The sequence below is a fragment of the Mus caroli genome, chromosome 6 (assembly GCF_900094665.2).
Source record: "Mus caroli chromosome 6, CAROLI_EIJ_v1.1, whole genome shotgun sequence".
NCBI lineage: Eukaryota > Metazoa > Chordata > Mammalia > Rodentia > Muridae > Mus > Mus caroli.
The window spans coordinates 3,911,996-3,918,154 of NC_034575.1; the positions used below are offsets into that span (position 1 = coordinate 3,911,996).

A 6,159-nucleotide genomic window follows, 5' to 3' on the forward strand; every position below is an offset into this window, starting at 1 on the left:
TCTCTCTCTCTCTCTCTCTCTCTCTCTCTCTCTCTCTGTCTCCCTCCTTCCCTCCCTCCTTCCCTCCCTCTCTCCCTCTCTCCCTCTACCCCCTCTCTCTTTCTTTCTTTTTCCCTTCCTTCCTTCTTTTTTTATTCTTTTCTAGAGACAATGTTTCTCTATGTAGCCATGGCTGTTTTAGAACTCTCTGTAGACCAGACTAGCCCCAAATTCAGAGATCTAGCCCCCAAATTCAGAGATCTGCTTGCCTCTGCCTCCTGAGTTTTAGGACTAAAGGTATGTATGTACCAGCATGCCTGGTACCCCATACATTTTCAATCTTAGTGTTTTTCTGCTTTCATTACAGGAATTTTTTTATATTGTAATTTTTATCTTTACTTTGATTTCTTCTTTTCTACCAAAGATGACTGATATTATGTGCTGGATCATTTTCACTATAAGTTCCAGGTTTTAATTGTTCTGTCTTTCTATTAATATTAGTGATTATCTATGTTTCTTTGTTATTAATTCCATCACCAATGACACTGGTTCTGACACTTGACATTTCTCTACATTTAGTCTGTGGTTATGAGATTCTGGCTCTCAAAAGGTTCCTTTAGGTTTGCAAATTTCCCACTTTGTATCCCACTCTGTTACATCAGGATGTTATTTTCAAACTCTACCTATCAGGCTCGCTTTTTCACTAAGCTGGTCCATGATGTTAAGCAAACAGTCATGGAAGAGTCAAGCTGCTTCTTGCACTCTCCCCTGCTCTGTCACAGTCTTGCAATGGCTGCATCTCTCTGGTGTGACAGCCTCTGCCAGGTCTAAACTCTGTGAGAGCCCAGATCTCACCTGACTCTATTAATGCAATTCTCCCTCCCACTCATCCCAACCCTGTCTCCCTGTAGGGAAGAGCTCCCTGCTAATCATCATGCTTCACCGCTTTCATAAGTTAACCACTTACATCTAAGTAAGTAGTTTGCCCCATGAAATGTTCTCCAACTAAAACCTTTGCATTTGCTGTCATTCCTGCTACGGCTGGGCTGATGCACTCAGATTTGCTTCTAAATGGACAAGCTATGCCTCTCTCTCTCTCTCTCTCTCTCTCTCTCTCTCTCTCTCTCTCTCTCTCTCTCTCTCTCTCTCTCTCTCTCTCTCTCTCTCTCTCTCTCTCTCTCTCTCTCTCTCTCTCTTGCTACTCTCGTATCCCTCTCCCATGTGGGTGTGAATGGATGTGTGCCTGTGTGTGTGCCGTGTGTGTGTGTGTGTGTGTGTGTGTGTGTGTGTGTGTGCACATATGCAGGACAGACAGCAATGTTGGGTGTCTTCCTCAACTCGTCTGTAATGAGACAGGATTTGTTATCAAACGCAGTGTTCACTGATTGGATAGACCTGCTGTCCAGCAAGCTCCAGGGAATCCACCCTCTCCCATCCTCTCCATGAGGGTCTTTGCTCTCCTAACCTCTTCAATGCCCACAACCACACCTGGCTTTTTTACATGAGTTCTAGGGAATCAAATACTTGCATTCATGACTGTACAGCAGGCAGAATGAGCCTCTCCCTAGTCCCAAGATGTCAGCTTCTGCTGCTCATGATGGTTGTGGTTGGTTGAAATGGATTCTGCTTCTCTGTTTGTTTACTGTGACTGATAGTTTTCATGATGCTTAAATCTTACTTTTTCTCACTTTTCAAAGTATGTAATACTTTCTCATCCAACTATTATGTCCATAAATTTATCCTAAAATGCTAGTATACATTGACCTCTTCTTTATTCGATTTCTAAGCTGGTCATGCATTAACCATTCCAGTAAGAACATTATCCTTCCCCTGAGCAATGGGCAAAGAGACCCCTTGTTGGTGCTGTTGTTCTTATATCAGCCAGATGGCAGTCCTTTGTTCATCCTAGCTTGATGCCTGACTTCGTGGCCAAAGCTTTTTTATTATTAGGACTCATAAAAATCAAATCAAATCCAGACAACACAGCACTGGAGGAAGAAGAGAGAGATCTATGTTCAGCCATGCCTTATGGTATGGGCAGGGAAGAATGCCCACAGACCTGCCCTATGCCCCATGGCCTAAGTAGGCCACAGATACCCAGAGCCCCACCTGTTACCTGGTACTGTAGTGAGGTCTCAGCTTGCAGGTTATGTCTGGAGTCATGGCTATGCAGAAGCACGGGTAAGTGTTAATATCTGTGGTTCATATTGTCACTAGGAATCTTGAGAACATGCCTGGTTGGTGCCAACAGGGACCAGGTGAATGTCCAAAGGCTGTGCAGAACTGGCCCTGACCCTCACTGGCCATGGCTCTCCTGGAAAGCCATCTTCACTTCTTACCAATGGCAGATCCCAGGAGAGCTGGCCCTGCACCTGGCCTAGGCAGCACAGTGGACGTGACCCTGGTGGCAGAGGTGTGGGTGAGCTATCCCAAGGGAGTAGGTGTGGGAGAGTTAACTCTGTCACTCATCTACTGTTCGGTGACATGAACACAGAGGTGATGACCCCACCACCACTGCCTCTGGCAATCTGGAAAGCTGCCTACAGGGACATGAACATGGGAAATCTCCCTCAACAGCTGCAACACCCAGAAGAGTGGGCCCTGCTTGAATAATGGGCAGCACAGAGCTAACCCTGGTGGTGGAGATGCAGGTGAGCTGACAGTGACACTGACCTGGCATGGGTGCAGGGTCACCACGTTCCTATCACTACCTGCAGCACTTAGAAGAGCTGGCCCTGTTCCTCACCTGGGCAGCACTGTAGAGCTGACCCTGGTGGTGGGAAGTGGGGGTGAGCCAGCGCTGAGGGTGTGAGGGAGGAAGAGTTGGCCCTGCCACTCGTATGCTTTAAGATGGCATAGATGCAGAGGTGATGCCCTCACTCACTCACTCCTTGCCACCTGTGGCAATCAGGAGAACTGGCCCCTGTGTCATGAGAGCAGGCAAGCTGGCCCTATCCCTCACCAGCCTCAGCACTCAGGAAAGTGGGACCTGCACCTCATCTGGGCAACACAGTGGGGGTGGACCTGATGGCAAAGGCAAGGATGAGTCAGGCCCGACAGACAATGGTATAAGAATGGGAGAGGGGCTCAGCCTTTCCCAGGTTGCAGCACTTGAGAAAGTGGGCCCTGCACCCTTAAATAGGCAACACCGTGGAGTTAGCTCTGGAGGCATTGGTGTGGGTAACTTGGCCCCACAGGCATAAGAGCAGGAAAGCTGACCATGCCTCCTGTTGATGGTGGCATGGGATGTCCTAGCCAGGGCAGTACCAGAGAGCTCACCCTGATGGTATCCATTACTGAAAGATGGGGTGATAATCAACTCAGCTACCACCCAAGCCCAGATCCAGGGCTCTGAATTGATCCATCTCAAAATCAATATCATCTGCTAATGGTTGGGACTCATGAATGGACCAGTCCTGCTACTTCAAAGCTTCAGGATCTCCAGGATTTGGGGCAAAAACAAGATAACTGGCTGGAAGCCAAATAAGGATCCAATATTGATATATCACGAAGCCAGAGATCTCAAACTACACCAATGGCTCATTACAATGGACATTTGCAAATGAAAATGTGTGGACAGAGGGATATACTGTGGGACATACTGTGACATACTACAAGTTCCAAGATGAGATGTTTTTCTATGCTTTTTTGTTTGTTTGTTTGCTTGCCTGCTTTTTATTTTGGGGGTGAGGTTGCAAAGGTGAAGGGTGGATATAAGGGATTGGGGAGACTAGCATTACTAGAGTGCATGATGTGAAACTCACAACAAATCAGCAAAAATTTAAAAAATATATAATCTTGGCAACCTCTATTACTGTACATCCTTTTAACCAAAGTGAAGCGAAAAGACAGCTCTGAGTGCTGTTGCCCTGGTTTCCAGAGTATCCCAGGAATCACTGAAACACAAGAGATGGTTTGAAAACGCTATTCTACACTGTTTTTTGTTTGTTTGTTGTCATTTTTACCATTTCTAAATGTAAGTAATCAGGATGGTTGTTGTTCATCAGACCTCCAAGTTTGTACACTCAAGGGTTTAATTGCCAACCTTAATCTTAATTCTTCTCTGCAGAAAAATCCAATATTATTTTTCCCTTCTATAGCAAATAGTGAAATGTGTGTCTCATAATTAAAGTCCAAGAAAAAAATGTGTGCTCCTGACATGAACTTAAGCAGCACTTGATCTAATAAGTGGACTTTGGACCTTTTTATATTGGGAACTTGAATCCTAAGACCATCTTAGAAGTTAGACATGGCTTACATTGTTTTTGTGTATGCTGTAGAAAGTACAATTTTGTTGTCAAGTTTTCCAATAGTTTAGCAAAGTAAGGGACATTCTTAAATCCACAGAATCTATTATACTGTGATACCAGTTTCTTATCATACACTATGCTAATTTGATCATATGCTATTGGGATATGAATTCCTGTGTTTACACAGGTATAATACTGTTGACATAGACAACACTCAGGTTCTGTCCGACAGAGCTCCCAAGGAACAACAGGATGTATCCTGATTTCCACCTCTCACTGGTGTCCTTTACGACTGAGCCCATTCCACACATCCAGTGTCAGTCACAGAGCTTTGGAATGTGACGTACAACTCACCTCAGTATTCTCACTCTTGACATGAAGACATTGGAAGAGAAGTAACTGTCCATTGAGCATGAGTACGGTGTCACAACAGATCTTTTTTTCACTTTAGAAATTCTAAACTTCATCTGTGTCTTTCTAAGTATGCCTCTGCCTTGTTTGTGGACCAAAATTTGCTCTAGATAAGGGTCTGGCAACAGCAATGGTGGTCTTTACTTGAATTTAAATCATTGTCATATTTTCCTGAGAAAACTTCACTTTAACCCTTGAATTCAAAAGTAGAAAAATGATGTGCTGGCTGTTGTAGACAGGTGGAAAATAGAGAATAGTTCTGAGAAATCTGAGAAGGGCTCAGATATTTCTGGATCCACAGAAGAGTGTCTGGTCTTTCATAGCCTTGGCCTTTTGGATGGGAAAAAACAGTGTTCCTCAAGCATGGAGAAATAATTGCTGTTTACATTTAGCTTTTTTTATATGTCAAGTTTTCAAATATAGTATTTTAATTTTATGTCTATTTTCATTATAGAATACATTCTTTCCCAAATCTCAAGCTTCTATCAAAACTCAGGTGCATTGTATAGCATATTAAACCATGCTGTGCTCACATGCTGTGCTCACATGTTTTCTCTGAGGTAAAGTTCTATAGTCTTCTGTTTGCACGTATGTCCGTACAGAACCATGTTCTTGAAATGGAAGAGGATAATGTCATGATGTTGTTTGGCACATGGTACACAAGTATCTACTTCTAGCAATAAAATAAAGGGTATTTAAGATGACAACCTATATTTGAGATACGCAATACAGCACTTACTTTAAATTGTACTATGTAGGTGGAATGCTATAAAAAGCATACTGTCATGTTATTCAGAGTTCATGAAAAAGCTTAAGAAATCATCTAAATACGGATTATTTGCAGTTTTCCACTCATGATGTTAAGTTTATCACTATAAAGTTTACAAGTTGGAATATCAGCAGCTCAGATCTTCACTCCCAAGAACCCTGTCCTACCTGTTTAGCTAAACCAGCATAGGCAACCGGTTCTCTCCGCAACAGTTTTTCTTTCTTTCTTTCTTTCTTTTTTTCTTAATTGCTTCTCTGCATCTAATTCAATTCTAGTTCAGAAAGCATGTCAAACAAATCACCCAGATAAATATTCTTGTGGACATTGTCTTAGTCAGGGTTTCTATTCCTGCACAAACATCATGACCAAGAAGCAGTTGGGGAGGAAAGGGTTTATTCGGCTTACACTTCCATACTGCTGTTCATCACCAAAGGAAGTCAGGACTGGAACTCAAGCAGATCAGGAAGCAGGAGCTGATGCAGAGGCTATGGAGGGATGTTACTTACTGGCTTGCTTTCTCTGGCTTGCTCAGCCTGCTCTCTTATAGAACCCAAGACTACCAGGCCAGAGATGGTCTCACCCACAAGGGGCCCTTTCCCCTTGATCACTAATTGAGAAAATGCCTTACAGTTGGATCTCATGGAGGCATTTCCGAAACTGAAGCTCCTTTCTCTGTGATAACTCCAGCTTGTGTCAAGTTGACACACAAAACCAGCCAGTACAGACATTTAGCATACAGATTTATCTTTC

The 6,159-nt window shown here is 43.5% G+C and overlaps 1 pseudogene; it reads left to right on the forward strand.

Moving 5' to 3' along the window:
- The first annotated feature begins 1,804 nt into the window (after positions 1 to 1,804).
- On the forward strand, positions 1,805 to 1,938 carry LOC115031388 (annotated as a pseudogene).
- Positions 1,939 to 6,159: the final 4,221 nt, after the last annotated feature.